This window comes from Bombina bombina, chromosome 6 (assembly GCF_027579735.1).
Source record: "Bombina bombina isolate aBomBom1 chromosome 6, aBomBom1.pri, whole genome shotgun sequence".
NCBI classification, from domain to species: Eukaryota; Metazoa; Chordata; class Amphibia; order Anura; family Bombinatoridae; genus Bombina; species Bombina bombina.
In genome coordinates, this window is record NC_069504.1 from 682,277,143 (window position 1) to 682,295,094 (window position 17,952).

General features: G+C 38.1%; 1 protein-coding gene across 1 annotated transcript in view; it reads right to left on the reverse strand.

Annotated features, from left to right (window-relative positions):
• The window catches only part of SLC4A5 (solute carrier family 4 member 5), a 121,845-nt gene that overhangs the window by 18,976 nt on the left and 84,917 nt on the right, over positions 1-17,952 (reverse strand). The gene's annotated exons all lie outside the window — the stretch shown is intronic.

Consider the following 17,952-nt stretch of genomic DNA (forward strand, 5'->3'; position numbering starts at 1 on the left):
CGCCGCCCTGGAGGTGGCGGATGCCATAGGAATCAATGGGTGTCTGAAAGCAGCAAAAGCTCATGTTCGCTGCTGCCCGATTTCCCATTGATTCCTATGGGAGAATAAAAGTTATGTTTACACCCAACATCCTAACATATACCCCGAGTCTAAACACCCCTAATCTGCTGCCCTGACACCGCTGCCACCTACATTATACTTATTAACCCCCAATCTGCCGCCCCAACACTGCCGCCACCTACATTATACTTATTAACCCCTAATCTGCCGCCCCAACACCACTGCCACCTACATTATACGTATTAACCCCTAATCTACCGCCCCCAACATCGCCGCCACCTACATTATATTTATTAACCCCTAATCTACCGCCCCCGACATCGCCACCACCTACATTATACTTATTAACCCCTAATCTGCTGCCCCCGACATCGCTGCTACCTACATTATACTTATTAACCCCTAATCTGCCACCCGACACCGCTGCCACCTACATTATACTTATTAACCCCTAATCTATCGTCCCGACCCTGCCACCACCTACATAATGTTATTAACCCCTATCCCGCCGCTCCCAGAGCCCACCGCAACTAAATAAATGTTTTAACCCCTAAACCACTGGCCTCCCACATCACTACCACTTACTAAACCTATTAACCCCTAAACCGCCAGCCCCCCATCGCCATAAACTAAATTAACCTATTAACCCCTAAAGCTAACTTTAAATTAAAATTACAACATCCCTATCTTATAATAAATTTAAACTTACCTTTAGATATAAATTAAACTATATTAAACTAATAATTAACCTACACTAACTGTTATACTAAAATTACATTAAACTATATTAAACTAATAATTAATCTACCCTAACTGTTATACTAAAATTAAATTAAACTACAAATTAAAATAAATATATTATATATTTAAACACCTAAACCTACTCAAATAATTTAAATCTACAATTAAAAAATACAAAGTTACAAAAACTAAGTTACAAAAAATAACAAACACTAAGTTACAAAAAAAATAAACACTAAGTTACACAAGATAAAAAATAAATTATCAAATATTTAAACTAATTACACCTAATATAATAGCCCTATGAAAATAAAAAAGCCCCCCCAAAATAAAAAACCCTAGCCTACAATAAACTACCAATAACCCTTAAAAGGGCCTTTTGCGGGGCATTGCCCCAAAGAAATCAGCTCTTTTACCTGTAAATAAAAAATACAAATACCCCCCAACAGTAAAACCCAGCACCCACACAACCAAACCCCCCAAATAAAAACCTAACTAAAAAAAACTAAGCTCCCCATTGCCCTGAAAAGGGCATTTGGATGGGCATTGCCCTTAAAAGGGCATTTAGCTCTTTTTCAAAAGCCCAAACCCTAATCTAAAATTAAAACCCATCCAATAAACCCTTAAAAAAGCCTAACACTAACCCCCGAAGATCCACTTACAGTTTCTGAAGAGCCGACATCCATCCTCAACGAAGCGGCAGAAGTCTTCATCCAGACGGCATCTTCTATCCTCATCCATCCGGCGTGGAGCGGCTCCATCTTCAAGACATCTGGCGTGGAGCATCCTCTTCTTACGACGTCTTGTTCCGAATGAAGGTTCCTTTAAATGACGTCATCCAAGATGGCGTCCCTTAGATTATGATTGGCTGATAGAATTCTATCAGCCAATCGGAATTAAGGTTGAAAAAATCCTATTGGCTGTTGCAATCAGCCAATAGGATTGAGCTTTCATCCTATTGGCTGATCCAATCAGCCAATAGAAGGTGAGCTCAATCCTATTGGCTGATTGGATCAGCCAATAGGATGAAAGCTCAATCCTATTGGCTGATTGCAGAATTCTATCAGCCAATCGGAATCTTAGGGACGCCATCTTGGATGAAGTCATTCGGAAGAAGATGTCGTAAGAAGAGGATGCTCCGCGCCGGATGTCTTGAAGATGGAGCCGCTCCGCGCCGGATGGATGAACATAGAAAATGCCGTCTGGATGATGACTTCTGCGGGCTTGGATGAAGACTTCGGCCGCTTGGATGAAGACTTCTGCCGGCTTCGATGAGGACTTCTGCCGCTTCGTTGAGGATGGATGTCGGCTCTTCAGAAACTGTAAGTGGATCTTCGGGGGTTAGTGTTAGGCTTTTTTAAGGCTTTATTGGGTGGGTTTTAATTTTAGATTAGGGTTTGGGCTTTTAAAAAAGAGCTAAATGCTCTTTTCAGGGCAATGCCCATACAAATGCCCTTTTCAGGGCAATGGGGAGCTTAGGTTTTTTTAGTTAGGTTTTTATTTGGGGGTGTTGGTTGTGTGAGTGGTGGCTTTTACTGTTGGGGGGTATTTGTATTTTTATTTACAGGTAAAAGAGCAGATTTCTTTGGGGCAATGCCCCGCAAAAGGCCCTTTTAAGGGCCATTGGTAGTTTATTGTAGGCTAGGGTTTTTTTTAATTTTGGGGGGCTTTTTTATTTTCATAGGGCTCTTAGATTAGGTGTAATTAGTTTAAATATTTGATAATTTATTTTTATTTTGTGTAATTTAGTGTTTATTTGTTTTTTGTAATTTAGATAATTTTTTTATTTATTTATTTAATTTTAGTGTAATGTTAGGTTTTAGTGTAAGACAGGTTAGGTTTTATTTTACAGGTAACTTTGTATTTATTTTAGCTAGGTAGTTAATAAATAGTTAATAACTATTTACTAACTAATCAACCTAGTTAAAATAAATACAAACTTACCTGTGAAATAAAAATAAAACAGGTTTTTTTATTTTCATAGGGCTCTTAGATTAGGTGTAATTAGTTTAAATATTTGATAATTTATTTTTTATTTTGTGTAACTTAGTGTTTATTTTTTTATAACTTAGTGTTTATTTTTTGTAACTTAGTTGTTAGTTTTTTGTAACTTTGTAATTTTTAATAGTAGATTTAAATTATTTGAGTAGGGTTAGGTGTTTAAATATGTAATTTAGTTAATTTAATTTGTAGTTTAATGTAATTTTAGTATAACAGTTAGGGTAGAATAGTTATTAATTTAATATAGTTTAATGTAATTTTAGTATAATAGGGTAGAATAATTATTAGTTTAATATAGTTTAATGTAATTTTAGTATAACAGTTAGGGTAGATTAATTATTAGTCTAATATAGTTTAATGTAATTTTAGTATAACAGTTAGGGTAGATTAATTATTAGTTTAATATAGTTTAATGTAATTTTAGTATAATGGTTAGGGTAGGTTAATTATTAGTTTAATATAGTTTAATTTAAATCTAAAGGTAAGTTTTAATTTATTATAAGATAGGGATGAGTTCATATTTAATATAAAGTTAGCGGGTTGTTAGGTTTAGGGGTTAATAGGTTAATTTAGTTTATGGCAATGTGGGGGGCTGACGGTTTAGGGTTTAATAGGTTTAGTAAGTGCTAGTGATGTGGGAGGCCAGAAGTTTAGGGATAAATACATATAGTTAGTTGGGAGCAGCGGGATAGGGGTTAATACATTTATTTAGTTGCGGTGGGCTCCGGGAGCGGAGGGATAGGGGTTAATACATTTAGTTAGTTGCGGCGGTTAATAACTTTATTAGAGTTGCAGTGGGCTCCGGGAGCGGAGGGATAGGGGTTAATAACTATTAGAGTTGCCGCAGGGTCCGGGAGCGGCGGCATAGGGGTTAAACATTTTAGTATAGTGGTGGTGTTTAGTCACAGTATATAAATAAAGCTGGGAAAAAGCCAAATAGCAGCGAGATCGATGACTGTTTAGTTAACAACAGTCCGCTGCTCATCACCCCGTACTTGGTGCGCTGCTTTTTGACAGCTTTTTTGTTAAATATGGAGAGCATATTCAGGTCTGCGGCCGCAATGTTAGGCGTTCTTAGGCGAGCGTATTGGTGCCGTCGAATGCAAGTAAGTTGACGGCTTGATAAGTAAGCCTCATTGTGTAAATATACCAGCTTCTTTATCTTATATCTGTCCATAAACCAATCACCAATACTTGGAGAGAAGAATGGAAAATTAACATTTTATTACCTTATCCCCATTGATTATTAGAGTTGCAGTGGGCTCCGGGAGCGGAGGGATAGGGGTTAATAACTATTAGAGTTGCCGCAGGGTCCGGGAGCGGCGGCATAGGGGTTAAACATTTTAGTATAGTGGTGGTGTTTAGTGACAGTATATAAATAAAGCTGGGAAAAAGCCAAATAGCAGCGAGATCGATGACTGTTTAGTTAACAACAGTCCGCTGCTCATCACCCCGTACTTGGTGCGCTGCTTTTTGACAGCTTTTTTGTTAAATATGGAGAGCATATTCAGGTCTGCGGCCGCAATGTTAGGCGTTCTTAGGCGAGCGTATTGGTGCCGTCGAATGCAAGTAAGTTGACGGCTTGATAAGTAAGCCTCATTGTGTAAATATACCAGCTTCTTTATCTTATATCTGTCCATAAACCAATCACCAATACTTGGAGAGAAGAATGGAAAATTAACATTTTATTACCTTATCTCTTCTATAACCCACTGGGAGTGTAATTTCTTCTACTGGCTGTGTTAACACAGCTTGGCCTCGAGGCCAAAAACTTTTAGAATAGGTGGGGATACCACCGGTTAAATAAACTAATTTAAACGCCAATATAAGGTTAATGGAAATACTTGTAAACAATTTAATACACTCCAGCAGGTAAAGTGGATCATTGGGAACAAATTAAAGGGGAGAACATTTTTGAGTAAACTGTCCCTTTAAATAATAAGGGCCTGGCTGGCATGGAGAGAAATCATGCAAAGTGTTCGAGGATTTTTGAGCATTATATTATAATGTAGGTGCCTTTCCTTCACATCTAGAACCTGCATAGTGAGATAAATGGCTCTCAAGCTACAATTTGTATTTCTTAAATTGCTTAAGGAACATCACAGAACTGATGAAACTTCTTAGATAAACTTGCCAGAGCGGAGAGTTTTATACTTCTTAGATAAAATCACCAGAGCGGAGAGTTTTATACTTCTTAGATAAAATCACCAGAGCGGAGAGCTTTATACTTCTTAGATAAAATCACAAGAGTGGAGAGCTTTAGACGTCTTAGATAAGCTTGCCAGAGCAGAGAGCTTTAGACTTCTTAGATAAACATTGCCAGAGCAGAGAGCTTTAGACTTCTTAGATAAAATCACAAGAGCGGAGAGCTTTAGATGTCTTAGATAAGCTTGCCAGAGCAGAGAGCTTTAGACTTCTTAGATAAAATCACCAGAGTGGAGAGATTTAGACTTCTTAGATAAACTTGCCAGAGTTGAGAGTTTTAGACTTCTTAGATAAACTAGCCAGAGCTGAGAGTTTTAGACTTCTTAGATAAACTTGCCAGAGTGGAGAGCTTTAGACTTCGTAGATAAACTTGCCAGAGTGGAGAGCTTTAGACTTCGTAGATAAACTTGCCAGAGTGGAGAGCTTTAGACTTTGTAGATAAACTTGCCAGAGTGGAGAACTTTAGTTCAAAATGCCATAAATGAGGTTTGGCTATGTGTGAACGCCAGAATTCAATTTTTGATTCATACATTACGATGTTGTAAAAAAAAAAAAAAAAAAAAAAAAAAAGATGCTAGTAGAAACACGAGCAAACTAAGTAACCCAATATTTTCAAAATAAAAATATAATATTTATTATATCAATGCATAGGGAAAATAGGAAGCATACATACTATATTGATCTGTCACAAACAGCCAGATTACGAGTTTTGCGTTATGGCTGGCTCGCTACTAACTTTCAAGTTATTTCCACCGCTCACCTTTAATAGTACTGCTATTACAGGTTTTCTAAAAAACGGCTCCATACCGCACACAAATACCAGCGCTGCTTTGACGTGCTCGTGCACGATTTCCCCATAGACATCAATGGGGAGAGCCGGCTAAAAAAAAGCCTAACACCAGCAATATCGGAGCGTAAAGCTCCGTAACCCAGCCCCATTGATTCCTATGGGGAAAGAAAATTTATATTTAAACACCCTAACATAAACCCTGCGTCTAAACACCCCTAATCTGCCGCCCCCAACATCGCCGACACCTACATTACACTTATTAACCCCTAATCTGCCGCCCCCAACATCGCCGACACCTACCTACACTTATTAACCCCTAATTTGCTTCCCCCAATGTCGCTGCCACCCACCTAGACTTATTAACCCCTAATCTGCCGCCCCCAATGTCGCTGCCGCCACTATACTAAAGTTATTAACCCCTAAACCTCTGGCCTCCCACATCACTAACACTAAATAAATATATTAACCCCTAAACCTAACCCTAAGTCTAACCCTAACACCCCTAACTTTAATATAATTAAAATAAATCTAAATAAAAATTATTATTATTACCTAAATAATACCTATTTAAGACTAAATACCTGTAAAATAAACCCTAAGCTAGCTACAAAATAACTAATAGTTACATTGTATCTATCTTAGGTTTTATTTTTATTTTACAGGTAAGTTTGTATTTATTTTAACTAGGTAGACTAGTTAGTAAATAGTTATAAACTATTTACTAGCTACCTAGTTAAAATAAATACAAAGTTACCTGTAAAATAAAACCTAACCTGAGTTACACTAACAACTTACATTACACTAAAATTAAATAAATTAAATTTAAACAAAACATTTATCTAAATTACAAAAAATAATAAACACTAAATTACACAAAAAAAGAAATGATCAAATATTTAAACTAATTACACCTAATCTAATAGCCCTATCAAAATAAAAAAGCCCCCCCAAAATAAAAAAAAAAAACCCTAGCCTACACTAAACTGCCAATGCTCCTTAAAATGGCCTTTGCGGGGCATTGCCCCAAAGAAATCAGCTCTTTTACCTGTAAAGAAAAAAATACAAACAACCCCCCAACAGTAAAACCAACCACCCACACAACCAACCCCCCCAAATAAAAACCTACCTAAAAACCTAAGCTCCCCATTGCCCTGAAAAGGGCATTTGGATGGGCATTGCACTTAAAAGGGCATTTAGCTCTTTAACGGTGCCCAAAGCCCTAATCTAAAAATAAAACCCACCCAATAAACCCCTAAAAAAAACTAACACTAACCACCAAAGATCCACTTACAGTTTATGAAGACCGGACATCCATCCTCATCCAGCCGGGAAAAGTCTTCATTCAAGCAGGAAGAAGTCCTCAACGAAGCCGGGAGAAGTCTTCATCCAAGCAGCAAGAAGTCGTCCTCCAGACGGGCAGAAGTCTTCATCCAGACGGCATCTTCTATCTTCATCCTTCCAACGCGGATCGGCTTCATCTTCAAGACATCCAGCGCGGAGCATCCTCTTCTTTCAATGGCTATTGAAGAATGAAGTTTCCCTTTAAATGACGTCATCCAAGGTGGCGTCCCTTGAATTTCCGATTGGCTGATAGAATTCTATCAGCCGATCGGAATAAAAGGTTAAAAAATCCTATTGGCTGATGCAATCAGCCAATAGGATTGAGCTTTAATCCTATTGGCTGATCCAATCAGCCAATATGATTGAGTTTGCATTCTATTGGCTGTTCCTTTCGATGTGTAGCCATCGAAAGAAGAGGATGCTCCACTCTTGAAGATGGAGTCGCTCCGCATCGGAAGGATGAAGATAGAAGATGCCGTCTGGATGAAGACTTCTGCCCGCCTGGAGGATGACTTCTTGCCGCTTGGATGAAGACTTCTCCCGGCTGGATGAGGATGGATGTCCGGTCTTCAAAAACTGTAAGTGGATCTTCAGGGTTAGTGTTAGGTTTTTTTAAGGGTTTATTCGGTGGGTTTTATTTTTAGATTAGGGACTTTGGGCACCGTAAAAGAGCTAAATGCCCTTTTAAGAGCAATGCCCATCCAAATGCCCCCTTCAGGGCAATGGGGAGCTAAGGTTTTTTTAGGTAGGTTTTTATTTGGGGGGGTTGGTTGTGTGGGTGGTGGGTTTTACTGTTGGGGGGTTGTTTGTAAAAAAATTTTACAGGTAAAAGAAATGATTTCTTTGGGGCAATGCCCCGCAAAAGGCCCTTTTAAGGAACATTGGCAGTTTAGTGTAGGCTAGGGTTTTTTTTATTTTGGGGGGGCTTTTTTATTTTGATAGGGCTATTAGATTAGGTGTAATTAGTTTAAATATTTGATAATTTATTTTTATTTTGTGTAATTTAGTGTTTGTTTGTTTTTTGTAATTTAGATAATTTTTTTTATTTATTTATTTAATTTTAGTGTAATGTTAGGTTTTAGTGTAAGACAGGTTAGGTTTTATTTTACAGGTAACTTTGTATTTATTTTAGCTAGGTAGTTAGTAAATAGTTAATAACTATTTACTAACTAATCAACCTAGTTAAAATAAATACAAACTTACCTGTGAAATAAAAATAAAACATAAGCTAGATACAATATAACTATTAGTTATATTGTAGCTAGCTTAGGTTTTATTTTACAGGTAAGTATTTATTTAGTTTTAAATAGGAATAATTTAGGTATTAATTGTAATTTTTATTTGGAACTATTTTAATTATGTTAAAGTTAGTGGGTGTTATGGTTAGGGTTACGTTAGGGTTAGACTTAGGGTTAGGTTTAGGGGTTAATAACTTTAGTATAGTGGCAGCGACATTGGGGCAGCAGATTAGGGGTTAATAAGTGTAGTTAGCTGGCGGCGATTTTGAGGGCAGCAGATTAGGGGTTAATAATATTTAACTAGTGTTTACGATGCAGGAGTGTGGCGGTTTAGGGGTTAATATGTTTATTATAGTGGTGGCGATGTCTGGAGCGGCAGATTAGGGGTTAATATTTTTTTTAGTGTATGCAATGCAGGAGGGCCTCGATTTAGGGGTTAATAGGTAGTTTATGGGTATTAGTGTACTTTGTAACACTTTAGTTATGAGTTTTATGGTACAGCTTTGTAATGTAAAACAAAATTTTGTAAGAACTTACCTGATAAATTAATTTCTTTCATAATGGCAAGAGTCTATGAGCTTGTGACGTATGGGATATACAATCCTACCAGGAGGGGCAAAGTTTCCCAAACCTCAAAATGCCTATAAGTACACCACCCTCACCACACCCACAATTCAGTTTAATGAATAGCCAAATAGTGGGGTGAAAAAGAAAGAAGTAAAAAGCAACATAGGAATTTGGAAATAATTGTGCTTTATACAAAAAAAAATCATAACCACCATAAAAAGGGTGGGCCTCATAGACTCTTGCCAATATGAAAGAAATGAAATTATCAGGTAAGTTCTTACATAAATTATGTTTTCCTTCATGTAATTGGCAAGAGTCCATGAGCTAGTGACGTATGGGATAGCAATACCCAAGAAGTGGAACTCCACACAAGAGTCACTAGAGAGGGAGGGATAAAATAAAAACAGCCATTACGCTGAAAAAAATTAATCCACAACCCAAATATAAATTTATTCTCATAAATGAAAGGAAAAAAATCATAAGCAGAAGAATCAATTTAAAACAGCTGCCTGAAGAACTTTTCTACCAAAAACTGCTTTCGAAGAAGCAAATACATCAAAATGGTAGAATTTAGTAAATGTATGCAAAGAAGACCAATTTGCAGCTTTGCAAATCTGATCAACTGAAGCTTCATTCTTAAAAGCCCACGAAGTGGAGACTGACCTAGTAGAATGAGCTGTAATCCTCAGGGCCTGACCCGACTCCAAATAAGCGTGATGAGTCAAAAGCTTTAACCACGATGCCAAAGAAACGGCAGAAGCCTTCTGACCTTTCCTGAAACCAGAAAGGATAACAAATAGACTAGAAGTCTTCCTGAAATCTTTAGTAGCTTCAACATAATATTTCAGAGCTCTCACCACATCCAAAGAATGTGAGGATCTCTCCAAAGAATTCTTAGAATTAGGACACAAGGAAAGGACAACAATTTCTCTATTAATGTTGTTAGAATTCACAACCTTAGATAAGAATTTAAATAAAGTCCGCAAAACTGCCTTATCCTGATGAAAACTCAGAAAGGAGATTCACAAGAGAGAGCAAATAATTCAGAAACTCTTCTAGCAGAAGAGATGGCCAAAAGAAACAACACTTTCCGAGAAAGTATTTAAATGTCCAAAGAATGCATAGGCTCAAATGGAGGAGCCTGTAAAGCCTTTAAAACCAAATTAAAACTCCAAGAAGGAGAGATTGATTTAATGATAGGCTTGATATGAACCAAAGCCTGAACAAAACAGTTAATATCAGGAAGCTTAGCAATCTTCCTGTGAAATAAAACAGAAAGAGCAGATATTTGTCCCTTCAAGGAACTTGCAGACAAACCTTTATCCAAACTATCCTGAAGAAACTGTAAAATTCTAAGAATTCTAAAAGAATGCCAAGAGAATTTATGAGAGAAACACCATGAAATGTAAGTCTTCCAAACTCGATAATAAATCTTTCTAGAAACAGATTTACAAGCCTGCAACATAGTATTAATCACAAAATCAGAGAAACCTCTATGACTAAGCACTAAGCGTTCAATTTCCATACCTTCAGATTTAAAGATTTGAAATCCTGATTGAAAAAAACGGACCTTGAAACAGAAGGTCCGGCCTTAATGGAAGTGGCCAAGGTTGGCAACTGAATATCCGAACAAGATCCGCATACCAAAACCTGTGAGGCCATGATTTTGAAGATCACTCTTGGAAAAAAAACTAAAGGTGGGAAAAATATAAGCAGGTTGATAACACCAAGGAAGTGTCAACGCATCCACTGCTTCCGCCTAAGGATCCCTGGACCTGGACAGGTACCTGGGAAGTTTCTTGTTTAGATGAGAAGCCATCAGATCTATTTCTGAAAGACCCCACATCTGAACAACCTGAGAAAACACATTTGGATGGAGGGACTACTCCCCCGGATGTAAAGTCTGACGGCTGAAATAATCTGCTTCCCAATTGTCTATACCTGGGATATGAACCACAGAAATTAGACAAGAGCTGGAATCCGCCCAAGCAAGTATCCGGGATACTTCTTTCATAGCTTAAGGACTGTGAGTCCCATCCTGATGATAGACAAATGCCACAGTTGTGATATTGTCTGTCTGAAAACAAATGAACGGTTCTCTCTTCAACAGAGGCCAAATCTGAAGAGCCCTGAAAATCGCATGGAGTTCCAAAATATTGATTGGTAATCTCGCCTCTTGATATTTCCAAACCCCTTGCACTGTCAGAGATCCCCAAACAACTCCCCAACCTGAAAGGCTCACATTTGTTGAGATCACAGTCCAGGTTGGACGAACAAAAGAGGCCCCTAGAACTATACGATGGTGATTTAACCACCATGTCAGAGATAGTCAAAAATTGGGATTTAAGGATATTAATTGTGATATCCTTGAAAAAACCCTGCACCATTGGTTCAGCACACAAAGCTGGAGAGGTCTCATTTGAAAATGAGCAAAAGTGGATCGCGTCCGATGCTGCAGTCATGAGACCTAAAACTTCCATGCACATAGCTACTGAAGGGGATGACTGAGACTGAAGGTTCTGACAGGCTGCAACCAATTCAAAACGTCTCTTGTCTGTTAGAGACAGAGTCATGGACACTGAATCTATATGGAAACCTAAAAAGGTGACCCTTGTCTGAGGAATCAAAGAACTTTTTGGTAAATTGATCCTCCAACCATGTTTTTGAAGAAACAACACTAGTTGATTTGTGTAAGATTCTGCAGAATATAAAGACTGAGCTAATACCAAGAAATCATCCAAATAAGGAAACACTGCAATACCCCGCTCCCTGATTACAGAGAGTAGGGCACCAAGAACCTTAGAAAAGATTCTTAGAGCTGTCGCTAGGCCAAAAGGAAGAGCAACAAATTGGTAAAGCTTGCCTAGAAAAGAGAATCTCAGAAACTGAAAATGAACTGGATGAATCAGAATATGAAGATATGCACCCTGTAAGTCTATGGTGGACATATAATGCCCTTACTGAACAAAAGGTAGAATAGTCCTTATAATCACCATTTTAAAAGTTGGTACTCTTACATTATGATTCAAAAAAATTTCAGATCCAGAACTGGCCTGAATTAATTTTCTTTCTTTGGGACAATGAATAGATTTGAATAAAACCCCAAACCCTGTTCCTGAAACGGAACTGGCATGATTACCCCTGAAACTCCAGGTCTGAAACACACTTCAGGAAAGCCTGAGCCTTTAATGGATTTGCTGGAATGCATGAGAGAAAATATCTTCTCACAGGAGGTCTTACTCTGAATTCTATTCGGTACACCTGAGAAATCTTAATCTGCCCCCTACCAGCTGAGCTGAAATGAGGGACGCACCTACATGCGGACTTAGGGGCTGGCTTTGGTTCCTTAAAAGGCTTGGATTTAATCCAATTTGAGGAAAATTTCCTATTGGAAACAGATTCCTTGGGGGAAGGAATAGGTTTCTGTTCCTTATTTAGTCGAAAGGAACAAAAACGGTTAGAAGCTTTAGATTTACCCTTAAGTCTTATCCTAAGGCAAAAAACTCCCTCCCCCCAGTGACAGTTGAGATAATCAAATCCAACTGAGAACCAAATAACTTATTACCTTAGAAAGAAAGCGATAGCAATCTGGACTTAGAAGTCATGTCAGTATTCCAAGATTTAAGTCACAAAGCTCTTCTAGCTAAAATAGCTAAAGACATAGATTTAACATCAATTTTGATGAAAAAAATGGCATCACAAATAAACTGATTAGCATGTTGAAGCAAGCGAACAATGCTAGACAAATCATAATCCAATTCTTGTTGCGCTAATTTTCCAACCAAAAAGTTGATGCAGCTGCAACATCAGCCAAAGAAAATGCAGGCCTGAGTAGATGACCCAAATATAAATAGGCTTTCTTTAGATAAGATTCAAGTTTCCTATCTAACAGCATAGCCCTCTGATAGAGAAAAAAGGCAAGAGGCATATAGGAATGGGGTTTAAAATAATGAAAATATTTGGCGCCAAGTATGATGCACAAACAGAGAATTTTTTTTGGCGCTAACAACATCCGGAAATGACACACTTGCGTCATTGAAGACACAACCTTGTGAAAGGACTCGGCGTTGACAAAGATGCCGGAAATGATGAATTTCTGTCATCGAACGTAACTTTGCGCCAAAAAAATATTGCGCCAAAAATGATGCAATATACTTTCGCATTTCGCGCCCTCACAAGCCTAATTCTGCCCGCGAATTTAAAATGACAGTCAATTGAAAAAAGACTATACCCCAGGTAAGAAATACATTTTCCTAAAAAATGCATTTCCCAGATATGAAACTGACAGTCTACAAAAGGAAATATACTGAAACCTGAATCATGGCAAATAAAAGTACAATACATATATTTAGAACTTTATATAAATACATAAAGTGCCAAACCATAGCTGAGAGTGTCTTAAGTAATGAAAACATACTTACCAAAAGACACCCATCCACATATAGCAGATAGCCAAACCAGTACTGAAACAGTTATCAGTAGAGGTAATGGTATATAAGAGTATATCGTCGATCTGAAAAGGGAGGTAGGAGATGAATCTCTACGACCGATAACAGAGAACCTATGAAATAGATCACCCGTGAGGAAAATCATTGCATTCAATAGGTGATACTCCCTTCACAACCCTCTGACATTCGCTGTACTCTGAGAGGAATCGGGCTTCAAAATGCTGAGAAGTGCATATCAACGTAGAAATCTTAGCACAAACTTACTTCACCACCTCCATAGGAGGCAACGCTTGTAAAACTGAATTGTGGGTGTGGTGAGGGGTGTATTTATAGGCATTTTGAGTTTTGGGAAACTTTGCCCCTCCTGGTAGGATTGCATATCCCATACGTCACTAGCTCATGGACTCTTGCCAATTACATGAAAGAAAACTCATAACTACTTACTTTCAGATGACGGTACAAATCTTGTAGTTATAGGCTGTACCGCTCACTTTTTGGCCGGACAGGCAAACTCGTAATACCGGTGCTATGGAAGTCCCATTTTAAAAGGACTTTTTGAAAGGTGCGGTAGTTACGTTTGCGTGACGGCCAAAAAAGTGTGCGGTACAGCTGTACCTACATGACTCGTAATAGCACCGGAAGTGAAAAGGCAGCGTTATACTTATAACGCAAAACTCGTAATCTAGCCAATTGATAGGTAAAAATACTACATTTGATCATCTTCATTTATTACCAAGCATGTTGTATGTATAAAGCTATATTATCACGCAAGCATGCTATATATATATATATATATTATCACATCATATGTATAAACTGCAAGAAACCTATAACATTTTAAATGCTTTCACAGGAAAAACTAACTTTCAGAAAATCCTGCAGGAGAGCCACAGCTTATTTAAATTTAAGTGAACTGTGTAATTAAGTGGCATACGCATTGAATTATCTCTGTATGAGTTAATGCTTTCTTCAAGTACCATAACAACAGACTTGATCAAACTCATTTTGTGCAGTGGTTTAGTACCTAACTTTTTTTATTTTCAAGTCAAGTATCATACAGTGGGATCCTTGGATAGTGACGCGTGTTCTTGTTTAGTACTCCAGCATAAAGTATTTTAAATCAAACAATAACTAAGAGAATAATGTACAGGCTGTCTTGTCATCTTTCATTTGGGGGCATTAAAAATGACATCCGTAAAACCATTAAAAGTGAATTAATTATTTATACATAGTCCCTCATTTTTAGGGAATCAGAGTATCTTGACGACAGGCTGCCCAGCTGTTCTTTCCCAGGTGCGTTAGTTCATAAATAAAATAGATCTATAGGTGATTCAAAATATGGTATTTTCTTTAGTCTTTAACTGTCATCAATTTAAAGGGACAGTCAAGTCAAAATGATTCAGATAGGGCATTCAATTTTAAACAACTTTCCAATTTAGTTTTATCATCAAATTTGCTTTGTTCTCTTGGTATTCTTTGTTAAAATCTAAACCTAGGTAGGCTCATAAACTGATTTCTAAGCAGTTTTCACAGTTAGACAGCGCTAGTTTATGTGTCATATAGATGACATTGTGATCACTTCCGTGGAGTTATTTATGAGTCAGCACTGATTGGCTAAAATCGAAGGGGACAATTTATTAAATGGTGAGCGGACATGATTCGCTATAGCGAATCATGTCCGCTTGTTATCGCTAAATGTCGACAGCATATTAGTGCCGCTAGCAGGGAGTGTCAATCATCCCGATCGTATCGGATTGGGATGATTTCAGTTCGCCACCTAAAAGATGGCAGAGAAGATAAGGAAGACCGCTGCTTCTTAACTTCTGTTTCTGGCGGATCAGAAATGATGGGCGTAGAAAGCAGCATCCCCTGCTTGTTAAATCTACCCCTAAGTCTGTCAAAAGAACTGAAATAAGGGGCATTCTGCAGAGGCTTAGATTCAAGGTAATCACAGAGGTAAAAAAGTATATTAATGTAACCATGTTGGTTATGCACAATGGGGGAATGGGTAATAAAGGGATTATCTGTCTTTTTAAACAATAACATTTTTCAAGTAGACTGTCCCTTTAACATAAAGAGCAACAAGGTGACAATGATCACGGGGATGGAGACTCAAAGTAAACTGACTAGGATCATAGCCAAACATTAGGTTGGCAAAATCAATTGTGTTTTAAATTATTAATAATCAAAAACTGTTGGGTTCAGGATTCAGGAATAAGAATTGTTCTCATAGACCATGAAAAATGACTTTAGGGATCTAGCAAAGGTTGCCTGCTATTGTCAATTTTCAACTATCCAGGATGTAAGCATAGAAGTGTCAAAGAGAACCACAAAGAGATTTTTCCAGCATAACCTCAGAGGGCATATTGTATGATGAAAATCATTGATAAGCTTAAACAGCAGAATGAACAGGTCTGTTTGCATCTGGAGCAAAGTCTTATGGACAGATGTGATGAACATAAATCTGTACTAGAATGATGGAAAGTTTATAGAAAAAAGAAAATACACATGATCCAAAAAATAACTCTCCATTTGTGAAACATGGTGGATGTGTTATTGGTTGGGCATGTATGACTCCTGGTAAAACTCGGCTCTTGACTTTATTGAGGAAGCAAATTTTTATGGCAGCAGTAGGATGAACAATGAAGTGTACAGAAACATTTTTTCAGGGCCAAAAAGTGGAATATATTCTTCACTGACAAAGCCATTCGCTCAAACCAAATGCACTTGATTGTGTGTGTTTACCTACTAGACAAGAACAGAAGATAACTGCAGTATAGGCCTTGCAGAACATCTCCAGAAAAGATTCCTAGAATTTGCAGGTTGTAGATTTCTGGCAGTCAACAAACTGAAAGGATTTGTAAACAAGAACTAATCTGATAAGTTAATTTGTTAATGTATTTTTGGCAGCCTAAAATGGAGGGCAGTTTAAAAAAAGGTGAAAGTCCTCACTCTTCTTAATCATTGTTCGATTTCAAATATAATGTGCTGGAGTACAGGGCTAAACAACAACACACGTGTGACTGTTCATACACTTATGGACAGCCCTGTATAAAATTAAAGTTGATGGCATGCACAAGCTAACACAATGTATTACCCAGCATGTACTTTGCTGCATCATGGTAACAGTGAACTATTCTTTACCTTAAAATCAGTAGGCACTTGCAGTTTGGGAGTATTTAATCCAAATAGCATGTCAAGACCAACAAATAATAGAATGGACATGAAGATTGAGAAGTCACTAATAAGTTTACGGAGCTTAAGAAGAAGGCAGCATGTGGAAGAGAGAAAGGAGGAAATAGTGAGAGTTAAAAGCAACATCAGAAAACTTTGATTAAAACCGTTTATTTCCAATATTCCTCTGTTACTAGATTTCAATAAAAATGCAGTGATATCTACTTATCTTTCTAAAGACTAGAGATTAAAGGGATATAAAACAGTCTGATTCATTGTTCAGTGTCGCTCTCTGTAATGATTTGCAATCTGGCTTCATATTGTAAGGGAGCATGATCAGTAGTCGTTTCTTACCATATGAAGGCACATACCTTCTGCCCCCTGCAACATGCGCCTCTGTGCCTGACGTAGATCCTAAATCAGCACAGTACGCTGGGTAAAGTACTGGTAACGTAGTACCTATATCCATATGGCACAAGGGGTTAAACTTCCATGTTTCAGGCAGAGCATGCAATTTTAAGAGACATTTCAATTTAATTCTATTTTTTAGGCCTAGATTTAGAGTTTGGCGGTAGCCGTGAAAACCAGCGTTAGAGGCTCCTAACGCTGGTTTTAGGCTACCGCCGGTATTTGGAGTCACTCAAAATAGGGTCTAACGCTCACTTTTCAGCCGCGACTTTTCCATACCGCAGATCCCCCTACGCCATTTGCGTATCCTATCTTTTCAATGGGATCTTTCTAACTCCGGTATTTAGAGTCGTTTCTGAAGTGAGCGTTAGAGCTCTAACGACAAAACTCCAGCCGCAGGAAAAAAGCAGGAGTTAAGAGCTTTCTGGGCTAACGCCGGTTCATAAAGCTCTTAACTACTGTACCCTAAAGTACACTAACACCCATAAACTACCTATGTACCCCTAAACTGAGGTCCCCCCACATCGCCGCAACTTGATAAAAAAAAATTTAACCCCTAATCTGCCGACCGCCACCTACGTTATACTTATGTACCCCTAATCTGCTGCCCCTAACCCCGCCGACCCCTGTATTATATTTATTAACCCCTAACCTGCCCCCCACAACGTCGCCGCCAGCTACCTACAATAATTAACCCCTAATCTGCCGACCGCAAAGCGCCGCCACCTACGTTATCCTTATGTACCCCTAATCTGCTGCCCCTAACACCGCCGACCCCTATATTATATTTATTAACCCCTAATCTGCCCCCCTCAACGTCGCCGACACCTGCCTACACTTATTAACCCCTAATCTGCCGAGCGGACCTGAGCGCTACTATAATAAAGTTATTAACCCCTAATCCGCCTCACTAACCCTATCATAAATAGTATTAACCCCTAATCTGCCCTCCCTAACATCGCCGACACCTAACTTCAAT